The following is a 21,153-nucleotide window of genomic DNA, read 5'->3' on the forward strand; positions in this document are numbered from 1 at the left end:
CTGCAAATAACCCGAAACCAGGAGGTGACAACAGACACACTTCCTCCCACAGCTCCGGAGACAGAGTCTGAGACCCAGGAGGGGCACGGACACTGAGATCCAGGCAGAGCAGGACCACTGAGATCCACAAGGGGCAGGACCACTGAGATCCAGGAGGGCCAGGACCACTGAGATCCAGGAGGGGCAGGACCACTGAGATCCAGGCAGGGCAGGGCTGCTGAGATCCAGGCAGGGCAGGACCACTGAGGCCCAGGCAGGGCAGGGCTGCTGAGATCCAGGAGGGGCAGGACCCTGAGGTCCAGGAAGGGCAGGGTCGCTGAGATCCAGGAGGGGCAGGACCCTGAGGTCCAGGCAGGGAAGGGCCGCTGAGATCCAGGCAGGGCAGGACCACTGAGGTCCAAGCAGGGCAAGGCCACTGAGATCCAGGAGGGGCAGGACCACTGAGATCCAGGCGGGCCAGGACCACTGAGATCCAGGAGGGGCAGGACCACTGAGATTCAGGTGGGGCAGGACCACTGAGGTGCAGGCAGGGCAGGGCCGCTGAGATTCAAGCAGGGCAGGACCACTGAGATCCAGGCAGGGAAGGGCCACTGAGATCCAGGCAGGGCAGGGCCACTGAGATCCAGGAGGGGCAGGACCACTGAGATCCAGGCAGGGCAGGGCCACTGAGATCCAGGCAGGGCAGGGCCACGGAGATCCAGGCAGGGCAGGGCCGCTGAGATCCAGGAGGGGCAGGACCACTGAGATTCAGGTGGGGCAGGACCACTGAGGTGCAGGCAGGGCAGGGCCGCTGAGATTCAAGCAGGGCAGGACCACTGAGATCCAGGCAGGGAAGGGCCACTGAGATCCAGGCAGGGCAGGGCCACTGAGATCCAGGAGGGCAAGGACCACTGAGATCCAGGAGGGGCAGGACCACTGAGATTCAGGTGGGGCAGGACCACTGAGGTGCAGGCAGGGCAGGGCCGCTGAGATCCAGGCAGGGAAGGGCCGCTGAGATCCAGGCAGGGCAGGACCACTGAGGTGCAGGCAGGGCAGGACCACTGAGATCCAGGCAGGGAAGGGCCACTGAGATCCAGGCAGGGCAGGACCACTGAGATCCAGGCAGGGCAGCAACCCTGAGATCCAGGAGGGACAGGGCTGCTGAGCCCAGGCAGGGCAGGACCACTGAGAGCAAGGCAGGGCAGGGCCTCTGAGATCCAGGCAGGGCTGTGCTCCCTCCAGGGGCTCCAGGGGAGGGTCCTTCCTGCCTCTTCCAGCTTCTGGGACTTCAGGCGCCCCTGGGCTCATGGCCACGTCCCTCCTGTCTCTGCCTCCGGCTTCACGGGGCTCCTCCTCTGTGAATGTGTGTCCTGTTCTGTCTCTTACAAGGACACCTGCCATTGGATTCAGGGCCACCGTCATCCCGGATGAGTTTGTCTCAAACCCTTCAGTTAATTAGAAACTCAAAAGCCTTTGTTTCCAAATAACGTCCTGCTACAGTTCCTGGTTACAGGATGTGGACATCCCTTTTTGGGGACCCGTCTGTCATCTCGGAGAAGGTCGGTTTCTCCCTTGCAGACCCCGCACCTGGCAGGACCGGTGAGATGCCTGCTCCCACGGGAAGCGACCCTGCATCTCCGGGGGGCTGTTCTCGCTCGTAGCAGTAAGAACAAGCCCGCCGGCCGCAGAGGCAGTCGTCATCACGACAGCACAAGGACAGCGTCCTCCTCGCACACCGGGGACCCTCACGCGTGTGCAGCTCGGCTGTGTGTACAGACGCCCGTGCCACCGACCGTGCCGTGTGTATTACAGTGCTAATCGCTTGCTGTCTGTCATTCCATCCGTCAGTATCAATTAGGACGATCAGGCTTCCTGGGGGAGGGTCTCCTCGCCCGTGACCACTGCCCGTCACAGGAGTTTCCCCTCGTGACTATAGTCACAACCCGTGTAGTCTTGCTACACGGGACTGGGGTTTTATTTATTTATTTATTGTTTAACGTTTATTTATTTTTGAGACAGAGAGAGACAGAGCATGAGTCAGGGAGGGGCAGGGAGAGAGGGAGACACAGAATCCAAAGCAGGCTCCAGGCTCCGAGCCGTCAGCACAGAGCCCGACGTGGGGCTCGAACTCATGGACTGCGAGATTGTGACCTGAGCTGAAGTCGGACGCTTAACCGACTGAGCCACCCAGGCGCCCCGGGACTGGGGTTTTAGAAGCTGCCCTGCAGGTGTAACATTCTGGAAAGACGGGGTCCGGCCATGGTGGGAGGTGAGGCTGTGTTCCAGGCTCTGTGTCGGGCGATTTTCCAGGAGCCCCCAACCCGCCTCCCGGCGCAACGACTGAGGGCCCCTGGCGGGGCCGGGCTTTGTCACGCGGCCCCCGATGAGCGGAACGCGAGCGTCACCGCATCGTGGTGGGATCGGCTCTGCGTCTTTTCGGGATGGCTTTGGGGAGAAACCGAAGTCTGATCATAAGAACGCTCTCCCTGTTCGGGCTCCAGGTATGTCTGATCACAAGAACGCCTTGGCTGTGAACTCCCAGATTTTTCCACGCAAATGAATCAGGGACCGCGCATTCCCAGCCCGGAAAGATAAATCGCAAGCTCCTTTGAGGCGGCAAGGGATTCACCCTTGAAAATTTACAGCCCCGTTGTTTGAAAAACAGTTCACATTGACCTATATGCAGGGCATAAAATACGACGGGACGGTGGTGATAACACTGATACCGATAAAAAAAGGTGAGAAAATCGGGGCCAAGGGAAACGCAGGCCAGGAAAGACGAGGGGAAGCTTAAGCTGACGGGTGCAGCTGCTGTGGGCTGGGGTCTCCGGCGGCAGGGGCAGAGAAGACATTTGGGAGCTTAGAGAGCAGGGGACTCATCAGGGGCCAAGATCCCCAAAGGGCGGGGAGCAAGCCCGAGTGCAAGAAATCTTGGGGGTCCTGCAGGCTGTGGTGGGAGCAGTTCTGGAGGCACGCCCTTGGCAGTTGTCCCATGTTGGGCCCATAACGGCCAGTCTTCTGCACCCGCCTGGCTCACTCTCGGGAGGCTGTGATTCTGGGCGGGCAGCCGTCTGCATCGAGGGCGCGTCTGGAGACCAGGGAGCAGGAGGGTGCCTGGTGACGGCCCTCCGTGCTGCTGCGTGGTGAGGCCCTCCTTGGAGGGGGAACTGGGGGGGCATCATGATGTCTGGAACACCACGCGGAAGGTGTGTGCCCCGTGGGAACAGACAGACCCACAAATGTGTCCACGTCGTGCAGCTGGACCGCACAGTCGCCCTGAGCCCCCAGGAAGGCGCAGATGACCCTTGTCTCCGCTTCTGGTCTCCGCGTAAGGATTTCTGGGTTTGGACGGTGGGTCCGTGAGGCCACTGGGGTGCCACGTCCTAGGTTTCTGCCCTCCGCCTTCTGACTCTTGTCTCCTGTCCTCATGTGGTTGCTCCGTGGCCTTAAAATGGTCTCAGAAGATTCTGGTACAAAGGCTGTGCTGTCCTCACCAACGAGTGGGGAATCTTCTCTCTCTTTCTATTTTCTGCAAGAGTTTGTGTAAGATCAGTGTGTTCTTTTTTCCTGCCTCCAATGTTTGGGGGCTTTCCCTGGGCAGTGACATCAGGGTCTGGAGAGTTTGCTGTGGTGACTTTAAAAAATATGGATTCAATCTGCATGATCGATACAGAACGAATCAGATTTTCTCTTTCTCTTTCATACGCTTGTTTTAAATATTTATAACAATGTCCCCTTCCGTTAAAAAAATTCCTCATTCTGCTGATTTGTGTGTTCTCTCTCTCTCTCTCTTTCTCTCTCTTTTTTATTAGTCTTTCTCAGGGTTTATCCATTTTTTTAAATTTTTTTTTTAACGTTTATTCATTTTTGAGACAGAGAGAGACAGAGCATGAATAGGGGAGGAGCAGAGAGAGAGGAAGACACAGAATCTGAAACAGGCTCCAGGCTCTGAGCTGTCAGCACAGAGCCTGACGCGGGGCTCGAACCCACAGACCGTGAGATCATGACCTGAGCCGAAGTCGGACGCTTAACCGACCAAGCCACCCAGGCACCCCGGGTTTATCCGTTTTATTGGTCTTTTTATGTAAACAACTTTTGGTTTTATGGATTCGGTTACATCGTTGTTTCCTATTTCATTAATTTCTGCCCTTGATTATTCCCGGTCCTCTGCTTTCTTTGGGTTTAATTTGTTTCGCTTTCTTCTTGACTAATTCAGAAGAGTTTTTGGACACCGGGTTTCAGCTTTCCTTCCTTTGTAAAATACACATTTAGGGCCAGAAAGGAAACAAACAAACAAACAAAACCAGAGACCTGTTCTGTTAGGACAAGACTTTCATGCAAATTATCTTCCGATTTGTGTTGTGGGCTCGTTTTTGATGTGCTGGTGCCTTGGGAGCCTGTCACTGAGTTTCCAAGCGTTTGGGGAGCGGTCTAAACATCATTTAAAAAACTGCTTTCTTGGGGTGCCCGGGTGGCTCAGTCGGTTAAGCGTCCAACTCTTGATTTCGGCTCAGATCACGGTCTCGCGGTTCATGAATTCGAGTCCTGCGTCGGGGTCTGTGCTGATGGCTCAGAGCCTGCGTGGGATTCTCTCTGTCTCTCCTTCTGTGTCTGCCCGCCTCCTCTCAAAATAAATAAATAAAAACTTTAAAAAAAAAAACACGTTTTCTAGTTTAATTCTGCGACGGTCGATCATATACTGTCCATCCTTTGATACGTAAGGAGCCTCACAGGATGACCCAGAATGTGAGCGTCTTTGGGAACGTGTCCCCTCGAAGCACCACACCGTGCGTTTGCTGCACCCGACGGGGCACAATTCCGGCATTTGGTCTATCGTCCTGCTCAAACGTGCACATCCGCACTGAATTTGCACCCTCTTTCCTTCTCGGTCAGCGAGCGCGGACTGTTGAGATGTCCCATAAGTATTACGGACTCGTGTGTTTCTCTCAGGTTTTGCTTTATGTGTTTTGAGGATTTTTCACCCTGAGGACAAACGTTTAGCTTGTATTTTCCTGGTGGCTCCAGATCTGTGTTACTTTCAGTCCCGCGTCAGTATCGCTAGCCCGCTGTGTTTCCCGTTCGCGTGTGCCGGGGATCCACATTGTTTCTCTTCTTCCAGCCGTTACTTTGTGTGTGTCCTTTTGTTTTTTCTTCAAATGTTTATTTTTGAGAGACAGAGAGAGAGCACGTCAGCAGCGGAGGAGCAGAGAGAGAGGGAGACACGGAATCGGAAGCAGGCTCCAGGCTCTGAGCTGTCCGCCCAGACCCTGACACGGGGCTCGAACTCACAGACCGTGAGATCATGACCCGAGCTGAAGTCGGATGCTTAACCGACTGAGCCACCCAGGCGCCCCACTGTCCTTGTATAATTTTTATATATTTTTTATTTATTTTTCAGAGACAGAGACAGAGCGTGAGCGGGGGAGGGGCAGAGACATACCCACACAGAATCCGAAGCAGGTTCCAGGCTCTGAGCTGTCAGCACAGAGCCCGACGTGGGGCCCGAGCCCACGGAACGTGAGATCATGACCTGAGCCGAAGTTAGATGCTCAATCGACTGAGCTACCCAGGCGCCCGTGTCTGTGTCCTGCTCTCAAGCTGTGCCTCACGTGAGCAAGCTACATCTTACAAATCCGGTCGGACAATCTGTGTACTTGAACAACAGCCCTGGTACATTCCGTCGATCCATTATTATTGATTATCGGATGCTGTTTTCTTACTCTGTTTCCTCTCTGCCCACCTGTTCTTGCCACCCCCCCCCCCGCCCCCCACCGTTTTCTGTCTTCGTCCTGATTTTCTGTGTTCATTTTTACCACATCCCACATCTGGTTATTTGGTAACTCACCACTGTTTCTCGGTACTAATGTGTCGGATATTTTAACGTTACACAGATTCACTGTCAAACATCTGCAGTTCTCACCGGGAGCCCCGGGTTTGCGGCCAAGGTCACTCAGATTGTTAGAGGTCAGGATGACACCGTGTTCCAATGCCAATGAACCCCTTTGTGTGGTTTGCTTTGCCTCGTACAACGCTCCTCATTTGTCAGTGCAGTGAACTCCTATGCATCCCTCAAGACCCACATCTGCATGAAGCTTCGCTCGTTTTCCAAATACATCCTGTCAGCATTTCACATGAAAATCCCCTCCCTGCCAGCCTGGAACCCTGCCTTCGGGGACCTTCAGTCCTGGCATTTCCAGCCTCTAGGACCTCCAGACGGCACCCAGTAGGTGCTCGAAATTCATTTACCTTACGGATGAACATCCGGCTGGCAAAAACCCACACGGGGTGCTGACGTGCATTCTGATGGACTTAAAACATATATGTCAGATAAATAAAATTAGTTAAAAAAAATAAATGTGCTTTTAGACATACATTTCAGTACTTTATGTTTTAAAGTTAATTTTAAAATATTTATTCTGGATTTTGAGCTCAAAACATGTCGAGGTCAAACATCCAGAGTTAAGAGGCAGAAACCATTAACGAAACATGAACGTCCTCAGGCGCCTGTGTTGTCCCCATCATCCTGGACACGTGCACGCCACACTCATACACGCTCAAGACACAGCCCAGTGCACTCACAACACACACGTACAGAAATGGACACACGTGTGCACACATGCACCTCGCTCACCCCCCCCCCACACACAAATGCAGACACACACACACCCCATCGAAACACATCCACATTTCAGCATTTCCGGGGGCCTGAGCCCTGCCCTTGCTGTGTTGCACAGTGAGGAAACCACACTCCCCTGGGAGTTCCCAACCCACGTGCACGGGTTGTGCTTGCCTGACTCCCAAATGTTGGGTTCGTTTTGTGTGTGCAGGCATTTGTACGTGGCCCCGATGAATACTTGGGAATAAATAATGCAGGAATCTCTCCCCACCTTCCTCCTCACAGAGGAGCATCCTCTACCCTGCCATGTTCTAGAACTTTCACTGCTCAAGAACCCTCAGTGGCTCCCTATGACCCCTGCATGCAGCCCGGCTGTTCTCCCTGCATCTGAGGTCCTAGACCAGCCTCTGCATTCTTCCCAAACTCTTGCTGTCAGCTGCTGTGTGATGAACCCTGGGCATCTCCCCCTGTGACCCAGGACCACCCTACGAGGACCCCCCCCCCCCACCTGCGTGATGTAAACCCTCAGGTCCTCTGCGGGGTCCAGTCACGGAAGGAGCTGGAATCCTGTTCTGCTTGGTGATGCTGATTTCACCCAGGGAGCAGGAGGCCAAGGGAACACACGATGGTCCCTTCGGACGCTCGAGCTGCCTGCCTGGGTCTTGTGTGGATTGTGGGTCGTCAGGGACAAAGGTAGAGGGCGTCCAGCCCCTGAGTCGGCCACGGTGCCTGGTCCTGGCAGGAACCCACGTTCCGTATGGTGTTTACTAAATGCACAGGAGGCTGTGGTGGGAGCTGCATGGACCTGAAATCTTTCCCACCTGCCTTCTGCACAGCGGCCCCAGAAGAGAAAAGTGCCACGACCTCCTTGCCTTCCTTTGGCTGTTCGTCTCCTGTCACCCTCCGCCTGAACTTTGACTCGTAGACGCACCAGCAAGGACCTCAGCACAAGCCGTGGGTTCAGGGGAGATGTTCAAAACGTCTGAGCTACAGAATTAAAGTCGATTTAAAATGTTTCAATATGTGTAGTTCAAATCCAGAGAGGGTCTGCTATGCGCTCAGGACATCTGCAACAAAAATTACCATAGAGCAGCATGCGGACCGTGAATCAGGGCTGGTAAAGTGTCTGTGGGTCTTCAAGGGGAGTGAAAACGCGTAGGGATGTGTGTGAGTCAGCACGGGCTCTGTGACAAATAGCACACACCTGGCGGCTCAAACAACACACATCTGTTCTCTCCCAGTCCTGGAGGCTGGGAGTCTGAGGTCCAGGCAGGGCTGAGCTTGGGAGCCTGAGGTCCAGGCAGGGCTGAGGCTGGGGGTCTGAGATCCAGGCAGGGCTGAGGCTGGGAGTCTGAGGTCCAGGCAGGGCTGAGGCTGGGGGTCTGAGATCCAGGCAGGGCTGAGGCTGGGGGTCTGAGATCCAGGCAGGGCTAAGCTTGGGAGCCTGAGGTCCAGGCAGGGCTGAGGCTGGGAGTCTGAGATCCAGGCAGGGCCGAGGCTGGGAGTCTGAGATCCAGGCAGGGCCGAGGCTGGGAGTCTGAGGTCCACGTGGGGCTGAGTCTGGGGGTCTGAGGTCCAGGCAGGGCTGAAGCTGGGAGCCTGAGATCCAGGCAGGGCCGAGGCTGGGAGCCTGAGGTCCAGGCAGGGCTGAGGCTGGGGGTCTGAGATCCAGGCAGGGCTGAGGCTGGGAGCCTGAGATCCAGGCAGGGCTGAGGCTGGGAGCCTGAGGTCCAGGCAGGGCTGAGGCTGGGGGTCTGAGATCCAGGCAGGGCTGAGGCTGGGAGCCTGAGATCCAGGCAGGGCCGAGGCTGGGAGTCTGAGGTCCAGGCAGGGCTGAGCTTGGGAGCCTGAGGTCCAGGCAGGGCTGAGGCTGGGGGTCTGAGATCCAGGCAGGGCTGAGGCTGGGAGCCTGAGATCCAGGCAGGGCCGAGGCTGGGAGCCTGAGGTCCAGGCAGGGCTGAGGCTGGGGGTCTGAGATCCAGGCAGGGCTGAGGCTGGGAGTCTGAGATCCAGGCAGGGCCGAGGCTGGGAGTCTGAGCTCTAAGCAGGGCCAAGGCTGGGAGTCTGAGGTCCACGTGGGGCTGAGTCTGGGGGTCTGAGGTCCAGGCAGGGCCGAAGCTGGGAGACAGGTCCAGGCAGGGCCGGAGCTGGTCCCTCCTGAGGCTTTCTTCTTCTGCACGTAGACCCCATGTTCTCCCCATGTCCTCACGTGGGCATCCCTCTGTGCATGTCTGTGTTGTCAGTGTTGTTTTGTTTTTAAATTTTTACTTTTTAACGTATTTTTAAGGGGGGGGGCAGAGAGAGAGGGAGACACAGACTCCGAAGCAGCTCCAGGCTCCGAGCTGTCAGCACAGAGCCCGACGCGGGTCCGAACCCACAAATTGTGCCATCGTGACCTGACATGAAGTCGGATGCTCGACCGACTGAGCCTCCCAGGCGCCCCCTCTCTCTTCTTACAAGGACCCCCATCCCACGGGATCAGAGCCCACCCTTTGCGACCTCCCTTTGACTCAGCTGCCCCTTAAGAGACCCGGTTCCAGTCCCCGCCCCGTGCTGAGGTCCTGGGAGGCAGGGTGTGAACTCGCCCTTTGCGCGGACACCGTTGGGCCCACAAGGGCGCGCACCTCTTCCCGCCTGCGTGTGGAGGTGAGATCCGCTCTGCGCCAGGCGATGCTGCGTTTACCCCCGGGGGTGAGCTGAGGGTCGCCCGAACCCAGGCGTCAGGAGACTGCCGGCGCGGGAGGGGGCAGCGTCTGGGGGCAGGCGCGTCGGGCTGGGGCTCCGCCCCCTGGTTCCGCGGGCAGCCGGCCAGGGGGTGGTGTTGCTTTGCGTGTCCTGTTTTCCGCATCTTGGAAGTCGTAACGAACTTTAATTGCGAGCCCTTTGGATGTTGTGGCTGCAATTTCTGTCTCCATCGAAATTAGCTAAAATCCACGGGCGTGATTTATTGCATTAGCAACGGTCCCGCTAAAGGGACGTAATTCGTCCTGAAAATGCCACATGCGGGCGGAACAGGAAGCCAATTAGGGCCCCGCGGATGATATATGGGCATTTTTACCAGCAGTTTACTTAATATCCCCATTAAACGAGACTCTTTGCGTTAATCATTCCATTCTCCTCCAGTCTATAAGGCACTTTAATTGCTGTTTAAATGAGCCCCGTGTTTCAGCCCAAATTCAATCTTGGATCGGGAGAGAGAGATCCTATCCAGGGCCCAGCGGCCCAGCTGCCAAGAGCTGTCAGATACCATCACGTAACTGTTCACTCTCTCACGGTCTCGTCGGGGCGCCGCGAGATTGACAGAAGCACCACAGAGCGTGTGTGCGGGGGGTAGACTGGGCCTGCGTCCCCGCAGGTGGTTGTTTGGGCCCCGGAGGGCGTGTGGGGCGGGAGCCTGAGCCGGGCGGACCGTCCTCGGAACCGGGACGGGGGGGCCCCGGGGACGGGGTGGCTCCTGTGGAGGCCGGCGGTGCCCTCCGAGGGTGGTCCGGGCCCCTTTCCTGGGCCGGAAATTCAAGACGGGGCATTCGCCCCGGACCGCGTATGTTTTGCTCCTTGTGAAACTTGGCAGGAAGCGGCGGCCCTCGCCGTTGGCCCCCGGCCTTGGGAACTCACCGCCAGCGAGAATGTGCTGAAATTCGAGCCCGTGTGCTGGACAGGCTCGGCAGCGGGCCCTTGCCATGGGCTCGGGACCCCATCAGGGAGCTGGGGCCTCGTCTGCAGCCTTGATGGACGGCAGGGCTCCGAGACGGGCTGCCGCGGCCTTCCCGGCCAGGACCCGTCACACGGCGGTGGCGGTGGCCCTGACCTTCCGGGGAAACGCCGAGCCCAGGGCTCGCTGTGACCTCTGGGCACGGCTGGCCTCTGCGACCAGGTCTCCACACGCAGGCTGCTTCTGGCAGGAACATGAGGCAGAAACGGTCACCTGTCTGCGGTGACCCGTTTCCGCGTTTTTCTCGCTGCACACACACTGAAGGGCAGTGAAGGAGGCCTTTTCCAGTTTGGGGGGGGGGGGTGATTAATAGCTTTAATTTTGGCAGGCGAGTCTCAGAATATCTACCGCGGACTTTCCAGGGGGCGGGGGCCAGGGGAACGCAGTCACGTGGTCCCGGGAGACAAGGCCCAGAGCTCAGCCCCTCGGGGACGTACTGAGTCCCTTGCACCCTGGCTCTGTCCCCACCTCCGTCCCCCACACTAGCCTCCGTGGGCAGGCGACCCTGGCACCCACGGTGAGGCCCCCAGACCTCGCGGCCCGCGGGACGTCCCACAGACACGTCTTGTCCCACGGGGGGAGGACCCGGGGGAAGTCTCTGTTACTCTTGGCGACTTGTGTGAACTCTATGCAACAGTTAGTTTATCCTAAGAGAGAATAAATGGAAGAAAACAACACAGGAACACACACGCCCGCACACAAAACCCCAAACAGGTCTGCCCTATAAAGCCCGGCCCTTCTGGCTTTTTTGGTTTTGTTTTGTTTTTTACTATTATTACTTTTTTTTGCATCACCTGAAAAATAACGGAGGCGGGTCTTTCTGGGCTCGAAGGCGTGGCCCACATCGGCTGCGTCCGTGCCCCGTGGCTCTGTGTCGTCTCCTGGGGATGAGAAGCACCAGCCGCCTGCCCGCAGGCTCCCTGCCTCTCCCCGGCGTCCATCAGGGACCCACCCTGGGGTGCGTCGGGCAATCCTTCTAGAAGCATCAGGAAATCCCTGGTGGGTCTGCCCCAAGTCTGTCTGCCCGCCCGGCCCCGGGAGCTTGAGTTACGTGGGCGGGGACGCTCCGATGCAGGTGGTGGTCTCGTACCCTTTTCCCAAACCCTGGATTTCCTTTGAGGAACCACGGCCCCCGGCTGGGCTGCTATGAACCCCCTTCTCAAGCGCCCTCGCCGTGTACCCCCCAGGGTAAGCGGGGGCTCAGGGCTCCTTGGACGGGATGATGGACGTGTGCATTCTCTATCTCAGAGATGGTCCTCCAAACGGTCTAGCCGGCCATCCACCCGCGGCTGCAGAAACACAGAGGGGCCCACGCACACAGGGCAGTGTTAGCCACGAAAAGGAGCCAGAGGTGGGCACCCGCTGACCCGCGGATGCACCTGGACAGAGTTCAGTGACAGAAGCAGACACGAGGAGCACAGCCTCACAGGACGCGCCTGGAGCAGACCTGTGTAGACACAGGACGATGTCGTGCGGTCGGCAGGGGCCGGTGAGCAGACAGGACGGGCTCTCCTTTCGGGGGATGAGAGGGTTCTGGAAAAGTTGCCGGCTGGACGGCCCGTGTGGAGCCCACCGGGCGGATAGTAGTCAGCACGGTCTGGACGGCCAGCGGATTCCTACTGTCCCCCGTCCCTCACTTGGCACCCGCTCCCATCCCTTGGGGAGTTTCCTGAGACTATTTTGTGGAAGCAGCAGGCGGTGAGCGTCTGACTTCGGCTCAGGTCATGATCTCACGGTTCGTGGGTCTGAGCCCTGCATCGGGCTCTGTACTGATGGCTCAGAGCCTGGAGCCTGCTTCGGATTCTGCGTCTCCCTCTCTTTCTGCCCCTCCCCGGCTCGTGCTCTGTCTCTCTCTCTCTCTCTCTCTCAAAAATAAGCATTAACAAAAATTAAAGCTTAACTGGATGAAACCAGTCGGTATTAACCAGTTCAGCTGTAGGTGGTGAGCCAGGAACGGGGCTGGCGGTGTGGTCCCGGGTCTTGAGGTGCCGTGTGCTGCCTGGCGAAGGGGCCGTTTCTTGGGGCACAGAGCACACTCTCGGGACGTCTGCAGGGGTCCACACGACCCACCAGAGCTGCAAGGGAGGTACGGGTGTGCATGGTGGGCTCCACCTGGGGCTGGTTATTGGGGCCGCTCTGCGGCCAGCGTGTGGGCTCAGACTGCCTGAGCGGAGGGGAACCACACCCAAAATGGAAGGTTCCATCTACCAAGTTCCCCTCGTCGTGTGGGCGGGGAGAGGGACACGTTCTCTGTTGTCCACGAACAAATGGCATTCAGCACGGGCTCCGCTTGGAAACTTTCCGTGCGGTGAGCCGAGTGAACGGTGCACCTGCGAGGGTGCCTTTGCGGCCACGTCAATGACAGCCCCTGGAGTGTGCAGTGCACAACCTGAGCAACCATGCATGACGGCCTTTGTTCAGTCTTCCTCTCGACATGCAGCATGCCGCCCTCACAGGGCACAGGCAGCACTTGGAAAGCGCGTTCGACACGCAGCTCCTTCCGTCCTCATGTGAGCATAAAGTTTTGAGACATTGATGGGCAGCGTTACGATTCCCCAAGTGTTTCCTTTCATGTGTGGCACATTGACATGCACACTGTTAGCAGAGTTCCCATAAGACAGGGCCCGGGGGGCTCACAGAGCTTAACTGCTCACGGTCTAACTCAGACTCCTACACAGACCTGGATGGACCGACGCTGAACGGGGTCCCCAGGTTGGAGGCATCATGTCGGTGGAGCTAATGTCTGCTGCTCTCTCTGCACAACGGTGGCCTGGCACATGCTATGTGGGCTCCGTGTGAGGGTCCCTGTGGCAGGTGGCCAGCCCTGGGTCCGGGCCACGTGCACGTCCCCGCCCTGAGCTGGGCGTGTTCTGTGCAAACAGCACAGCGGAGGGAAGTGTGGGAGGCACATTTCCACCGACTGGCCTGGAAAGGGAAAGCATCACGGGGAAGGGCAGCATCTAAAAATCCGGCACGGAGGGCCATCCGGACGTGGGGCCTGCTGGTGTGGGGTCACAAGGTCCCACGAACGACAGCAGCAGAGGACCAAGTGGGGACATCCCAACCCAGGTGCAGCCAGGCACCCCCAGGTCTCTGAGGTCACGGGGGCTCCGAGACCCCAGGCCCAGCATCGCCCGGACGCCTTGCCTGGGCCCCCCTGTACCTCGTCCCCACGCCGGGCGCCTGCGGGACACAGAAAACCCCGCTCGTCCACGTCGGCGAGGAGTCCTTCAACGCACGCGACTCCTTCCGTCCCAACCGTCAGTGAAATAAATAAAAGAACTTAAAAATGTATTCAATTACTGTTTTTTAAAATGACCCCGTGCCATGCGTCTGACACCCAAATAAATGGATTTTATTAAGCCGCTGATTACCGGCCGCCATTACTTAGTATGGCTGTGTTATTATGTCGTCGGGGGTCTGCCGGGAGTTCCCGGTCCCGTCTCTTCATTGCCAACATTGATTCTTGCGTTACGGGGCTACGTTGAATAATTAATATAGTTGCGATGATGGATGGCTCGTGTGGCCCGGATATTAGGTTATCAATCACGACCCACTTGTTGTAATGTAATCATATTGAAAACGTGTCAGAAGCTGTTTATCCCCGTATGACGAGGGGCGCACGGGGCTCGGGCAGGTGCGTGTGCTCCAAACGGCTTCCGGGAGAGCCGCGAAAACACCCTCCCGACGCCGTCGCCTTGTGCTGGCTGCTCCGGCGACTTCCCGGCCTGCGGTGAAACGTAGCAGCCGCTACAAGGCCCCCAGGCCCCCCCTTGGCTTTCCCGTTTGTCGTGTGCACGTGAGGTGTGTGGGTTTCTGCACACGATCAAAGTCATGCCATTCGAGGGGCGCCTGGGGGGCTCAGTCGGTTAAGCGTCCACTTCGGCTCAGGTCATGATCTCGCGGTCTGTGAGTTCGAGCCCCGCGTCGGGCTCTGTGCCGACAGCTCGCAGCCTGGAGCTTGCTTGGGATTCTGGGTCTCCCTCTCTCTGCCCTTCCCCTGCTTGCTCTCTCTCTCTCTCTCTCTCTCTCTCTGTCTCTTTCCAAAATAAACAAAGTCCTGCCATTCACTTTATGCCTCTCTAGGAGGCCCTGAGCGGGGTGAGCCTGTGGGTCCTACGTGGGATCCGGCCCCGGGATTCTTGGGGAGAAAAGCATGAGCTCCTGGGGACACGGCGAGTGCAGTCACCAGCAGGAAAGTGCAACATGCCGTTCTCGCCTCTCGGGGGAGTGTCGCTTCTCCGTGTCTGGACGTGAAGGTGACCGTAGACATCGCGGTTTCCCTGGCCATGAGGACAGAGCGCCAGAGAGGACTATGGTTGTTCAGTGTCTTCTTAGAGGGACACTAATCCCGTCCCAGGACCCACCTCCGTGGCGTCATGTGACCCCAATGACAGCTGAGTCCTGAACTGCCCCGTCCATTTAGACACGGGTTTTTTGTTTTGTTTTTGACAAATATGGGACAGTCCTGTACATGTACTCTCCTTTCCTTACGATTTTCTTTGTTTTTAAAAACTGTTTTTAATGTTCATTTATTTTGAGAGAGAGACAGAGTGTGAGAGGGGAAGGGGCAGAGAGAGAGAGAGAGAGAGAGAGAGAGAGAGACAGAATCAGAGGCAGGTTCCAGGCTCCGAGCTGTCCGCACAGAGCCACATCACCCCAGCCTCTGCCTGAATCGTCATGTGCTTTGTCCTCTGTGTGGCCAAGTTTCTCCTTTCTCGTGGGGACGTTGGGCATCGGATTGGGGACCAGCCTGATGCCGGAGGGCCTCATGGGAGTCCCCAGTTGCACACGTGGAAAGCCCACAGAAGGTCCCACTCTCAAGTTCCAGGCGGGCGTGCCTCCCTGGGCCCCCCCCACCCGCACCTCAGCCCGTTGCAGTGCCCGGGATGGGGAGTCCCCCCTGCAGCACACGGAGGGGGCAGGCCGTTCTCTGGGTGACGACCACGCTGGGGGTTTGCAGCAAGAAACAGCACTGAGCTTGGCCCTGGCGACCACAGGCCCCTTGTGCATCTCTAGGGTGAGACCCTGCACCCCACCCCCCTTGCTGGGTGGCCCACAGGACGTTGTGGGAGCTTCTGGTGCCGGGGCAGTCCCAGCCTCCGGCCTGCTCAGGTGCGGCCGCCCGAGCCCCAAGGGCACCGAGCTCCCCAGCTCTGTCTCCCCAGCCTGCCCGGCCTGCCTGCTTGTTTGCATCCAGAACAGCCACGTGGACGTGCCCCGGGATGTGGCCCCCGCCTTGCTGGCCTGCAGGACGGCTGAAGGAGATGATGGGGTAGCGGGAGCTGTGGGTCCTCCTGGGCCTCCTGGCTGCCCTTGGAAACCAGTATGAACGTTCCTGAAAACGGGAAACTGGGCCCTCGGCTGCGTGGTGAATTCCACAATGGCAGACCAAATGCAGCCCCGCCCCTCAGAGGCTCCCGTCCCCTCCACCTCCCACGGGGGGCTTGGAGTCTGGACACGGGGAGGAGGCACACGACGGTCCAAGATGGCACCATCAGCACTTCTGCCTGTCTCCCAGGAGCACCGGCTTCTCCCGCGTGGACCCAACGTGGCTCTCGGTTGCGCTGGGTCATCAGCCCGCCGCACACGTGGCTCCGTGCTTCCTGCTCCCCGGTGCACCCGTCAGTCCTCCCTGGTGAGCAGGGAGAGCACGCACGGAGGGCACGCACGGGCCCAGCATAGCCAGAGACCAAGGGGGCCCCACTGGGGTCACCCTGGATCCAGAGCGATGTGCAGCCCTGGACAGCTTCAGGCGTTCACACGGGCTCTGCCCTCCTCAAAGCGCCTAGAAGCCCCGTGGGGACCGCCCGTCCCTCCCCAAATGCACCTGCTTCTGTCTGCACGACCCGCGTCCCTCTGCTCTCTTTGCTCCCGCTGCTTGGGCCCTGAACCCTTCAGTCACCCCACCTGGTGCCCAGACGGGCCCTTCCGGCTGAGCCGAGGTTCAGAGTCCTCTGCAGGACTGCAGAGGCCCCCTGGAGAAGCCCACACCTGCCCATGTCCGTTTTCTCACCCTGCGGGGAGAGTGAGGACGCACACGCCCCCCCCCCCCGCCCCCGCCCCCGCCAGCTCACTCTGGGCTTGTGTCACTCATCGGGCATTTTTATCTCTGATGAATTAAAACTCCTGAATCACAGACCCCTCACCTGGCTGCTCCAGTGAGCAGTGGAAACGGTGAGGAACAGGTTTGAGGAAAACAGAACATGTGCACACACACATGTGTGCACACATGTGCGCACAGACACACACACACACGCACCCATGCACACACTTCACATGTGTACATACAAGCACACGTGCACACACATGCACACACAGCTCATGCATATGCACACACAAGCACACATGTGCACACAGCTTTGCATATGCACTTGCACACACATGTGCACACGTGTGCACACAGCTCATGCATGTGCACACACAAGCACACGTGCACACACAGTGCACGCAGAACTCATGCATATGCACACACAAGCACACACGTGCACACAGCTTTGCATATGCACATGCACACACATGTGCACACATGTGCACTCAGCTCATGCACATGCACACACAAGCACATGTGCACACACAGCTCGTGCATATACACACAAGCACACACACGTGCACACACAGCTCGTGCATATACACACAAGCGCGCACACGTGCACACACAGCTCGTGCATATACACACAAGCACACACACGTGCACACAGCTCGTGCACATGCACACACAAGCACACGTGCACACACCCGTGAGCACGTCAGTGCTGCAGGCACACGGACCGCGTGAGAGGTGCCGCTTACACTGGAGCACTCTGAGCCCACAAGGTCACTTGTGGCAATCAGCTGGTCATTACACGTATCATCCATCACTCGAGTAATGACAATTTAGGGCCGGGGTTTAATGCAGGTTGGTTTAATCCCGAGCAGCTTGTCAACTGCATAATTCACAAGGGATTGTGGGTATGCATGATTTAGCAGGCGACCCCTGACCTCCCCGGAGTAAGGAGCCTGCCTTCCAGGCAAAATTAAGAGGGACAATAAGCCAGACCCACTCAGGAACAATTACTATGCTTAACAGCCCGACTGTCATTTCAGTACGGGAAGGCGGGAGGAAGGGGAGAAAAAGGAAAAGAGACAGAAAGACAGAAAGGCCAGAGCATGCGGAATAAGGAAGGATTAGCATTCGCTGTAGATCCCGGTTTAGAGGTCGTAAATCACAGCGGTCTCACTGCAGGGCCCACACCAAAGTGTTTTTGTTTACTTAGCGCACTCCCGGCTTTTCTGGTAATTTCCGGGCGGGAACAAAGGAGGAGGCTGCTGGAAGGCAGGATGCCTGGAACGGGGCAGAGGCCCCTGTGCCCCCCCTCTTCCCCCCCCCCCGCCCCCGCCCCCGCCTGCCCACCAGCCCGGCAGTGACCTGTGATGTCACAGGTGAGCAAACGCAGGGTTTGATTTGCTCATCATTATAGATGCATCGCGCTATCGTATTTCATTTCCACCTGCTGGGATGCCCGTGAGGCTCGGGCACCCCCTCCTGAGGTGCTGGTGGTCCTGGAGGGCCCCCCCGCCCACCCCCTGCGTGCTTCCCAGTGATGAAACTCCCCTCCGGCTTGTTATGATTTAAAATTAACCTTGACTCTGAAGAAGAAGAAGGGTGTCTGGTGATTGACGTGTGAGCTGTGCTGATCGCTTTGGGTGCTGGGTAGGGGTCGGAGTGGACTTATCGTGCTGACGTGGGTAGGGCTGAGCAGCTGGTGCCGTCGTCTCCCTGGAGGTGTCCTCGCTCGCTGTGGGCTAAAGGGGGAGCCAGCCGGGGTTCTGGGTCTGGGTCCGAAGCGAGAGGCACAGGTTGTGTCCCATTGGCCATTGGGGTGCCTGTGGTAGGCGGGGGGGGGGGGGGGGTGAGCCCATCACGAGTCAGGGCTCAGTGGTGTTTGACGTGTGCTTTGATTTCACAGTTGCTGGTCAGCAGGGCTGGGCCCCCAGGAACCCCACGGGCTCCGTCTTCCTGGCAGAGCTGAGGGAGGTGACCGGGTGGTCATTGAATGCCACCGGGAGGGGCACCCTTCTGCTCACGTCCTTGCCTAGGCCTGCTGTGGGGAAACAGGGGACACCGCCGCCCTACAAGGCCTCGCACACACGTGGTCCCCTCTGCTGTGCAGCCACGGACCTCCGAGGGGCCACAGGGACCATGAGGCTGCCCTTGCTGTTTGCCCTGAGCCTGGACACTGGCTGCAGGGAAGGGGGTGAGAACGTAGACCAGGGGGGCCCCGTGGCTGGGGGGGCTCAGGCTTGCACTTGTGGGGTTTCCTGGCTGGGACGGCAGTCAATGGGCAGCAGGACGGGTGGGGTTCAGGACGCTGAGTTTGAATCCCAGCCCTGCTGCTTACGGGGGACGTGGGACTGACACTCCTGCCTCGGTTTCCCCACCTGTGCCTTCCCAGTGGCATAGGCAGATGGGCGGGTTCATGGTGGGCCACGTCAGGGACAAACTAGGTCAAACATGGGTTGGGTTAACGATAGGCCAGGTTAGTGACGTGCTAGGTTAATGATGGGTCGTGTTGATGATGAACTTGGTTAATGATGGACGAGATTACCAAGGCTAAATCCTGGCGCTGGGCCCTTGGGCATTCAATGGGGGCCAGGAGGCCAGTGGTCTGTGGGCCCATCGTGCCAGCAGGGACGAGGGGACTGTCCTGCCTCAGGTCCCTGCAGGAATTACTCCAGGCTCCGGTCTGCGGAGGGCGGGTGGTTTGCAGGGATGCCCCCCATCCCCAGGGACCCCGTTCTCCTGATTGATGGTGTCCTGAGCAGTGGGGCCAAGGCCGCCCCGGACTTTTGTCCCTTCTGACGACTCTCGAGAGTGGAGCATGAGCCTTTCCCAGGGACCCGGGTCTGGGGACTAATCTGGACGCCACATACGAGACAAACTCAGATCATTGCCTCCGAGGCCAGATGGCTTTAAGTTGAGAAAAACCCTCACCCTGTCTCTGCGGTTTATTTTGGCTGCTGTCTTCAAGGAACTTTTAAAGCAAAACTGAGAAACAGACAGGATTCAGACCTCCCAGGGTCGCTCGATGCCCTTGAACCCCTGATTCTCATCCTTTTTGATGGTGTGTGTTCATTGCTTGGGTCTGGGGCTCTCTCTCCCCATCAGGTGATGTGGGCGACACCATGAGGTAAAACAACAAACATTCATCCTCCCCCAGCTCCGGAGAACAGAATCTGAGATCCAGGTGGGGCGGGGCTGCTGAGGTCCAGGCAGGGCAGGACCACTGAGATCCAGGCAGGGCAGGACCACTGAGATCCAGGAGGGGCAGTGCCACTGAGATCCAGGAGGGTCAGGACCACTGAGATCCAGGCAGGGCAGGGCCGCTGAGATCCAGGCAGGGCAGGACCACTGAGATCCAGGAGGGGCAGGGCCACTGAGATCCAGGAGGGGCAGGACCACTGAGATCCAGGAGGGGCAGGACCACTGAGATCCAGGCAGGGCAGGACCACTGAGATCCAGGCAGGGCAGGACCACTGAGATCCAGGCAGGGCAGGGCCCCTGAGATCCAGGAGGGGCAGGGCCGCTGAGATCCAGGTGGGGCAGGACCACTGAGATCCAGGAGGGGCAGGACCACTGAGATCCAAGCAGGGCAGGGCCCCTGAGATCCAGGCAGGGCAGGGCAACTGAGTTCCAAGAGGGGTAGGACCATTGAGATCCAGGCAGGGCAAGACCCCTGAGATCCAGGAGGGGCAGGACCACTGAGACCCAGAAGGGTCAGGACCACTGAGATCCAGACAGGGCAGGGCTGCTGAGATCCAGGCAGGGCAAGGCTGCTGAGATCCAGGCAGGGCAAGACCCCTGAGATCCAGGCAGGGCAGGACCACTGAGATCCAGGAGGGGCAGGACCACTGAGATCCAAGCAGGGCAGGGCCCCTGAGATCCAGGCAGGGCAGGGCAACTGAGTTCCAAGAGGAGTAGGACCATTGAGATCCAGGCAGGGCAAGACCCCTGAGATCCAGGAGGGGCAGGGCCCCTGAGATCCAGGAGGGGCAGGACCACTGAGACCCAGGAGGGTCAGGACCACTGAGATCCAGACAGGGCAGGGCTGCTGAGATCCAGGCAGGGCAGGACCCCTGAGATCCAGGCAGGGCAGGACCCCTGAGATCCAGGCAGAGCAGGACTACTGAGATCCAGGCAGGGCAGGGCTGCTGAGATCCAGGCAGGGCAGGGCAACTGAGTTCCAAGAGGGGTAGGACCATTGAGATCCAGGCAGGGCAAGACCCCTGAGATCTGGGAGGGGCAGGGCCACTGAGATCCAGGAAGGGCAGGACCACTGAGATCCAGGCAGGGCAGGGTGGCTGAGATCCAGGCAGGGCAGGACCACTGAGATCCAGGAGGGGCAGGACCACTGAGATCCAGGAGGGGCAGGACCACTGAGATCCAGGAGGGGCGGGACCACTGAGATACAGGGGGCGGGGGGCAGGACCACTGAGATCCAGGAGGGGCACGACCACTGAGACCCAGGAGGGTCAGGACCACTGAGATCCAGACAGGGCAGGGCTGCTGAGATCCAGGCAGGGCAGGACCCCTGAGATCCAGGCAGGGCAGGACCACTGAGACCCAGGAGGGGCAGGACCACTGAGATTCAGGAAGGGAAGGACCACTGAGATCCAGGAGGGTCGGGACCACTGAGATCCAGGCAGGCACAGCTGTGCTCCCTCCAGAGGCTCCAGAGGACGGTCCTTCCTGCCTCTCCCAGCTTCTGGGGCTCCAGGCGTCCCTGGACTTGTGGCCTCATCCCTCCCGTCTCTGCCTCTGGCTTCACGGGGCTTCTCCTCTGTCTCTGTCTCTCCCCTTCTGTCT

Source organism: Panthera leo, chromosome Y (genome assembly GCF_018350215.1).
Source record: "Panthera leo isolate Ple1 chromosome Y, P.leo_Ple1_pat1.1, whole genome shotgun sequence".
Classification (NCBI taxonomy): domain Eukaryota; kingdom Metazoa; phylum Chordata; class Mammalia; order Carnivora; family Felidae; genus Panthera; species Panthera leo.